We start from the raw sequence: 347 nt of genomic DNA, 5'->3' as shown, positions 1-347 counted from the left end.
CGCTCGCCACGACCGGAAGTTTTTCATCGCCCAATTCTGGGTTGGCGGGGGGCACGCCCAGAAGCGTGACTCTGATTGGTTCTCTCTCTTTTGTCCACTTCCGGGCTTCGATAAGTCGCTGAGAGTGGGCCGGAGGCGCTCTCTAGCCTCTGACATCAGTGTACCTGACCAGTAGAGCTCCGAAGCTTCTACCGTGGTGACATGTGAAAGCCTGGAATACTCCAAGTGGACTTACAGGCTGAGTGACGTCCTAAAAGACCACCAGAGGCTCCTCTAACTGCTGGGAAGCCAAGGTCATCCCCAACACCACTGGGTGCTTTGGGTTTGGGCGGTTCTGTCCATCACAC

This window comes from Myodes glareolus, chromosome 19 (assembly GCF_982192425.1).
Source record: "Myodes glareolus chromosome 19, mMyoGla1.1, whole genome shotgun sequence".
Lineage (NCBI taxonomy): Eukaryota > Metazoa > Chordata > Mammalia > Rodentia > Cricetidae > Myodes > Myodes glareolus.
Note: the sequence above shows the minus strand (reverse complement) of the source record.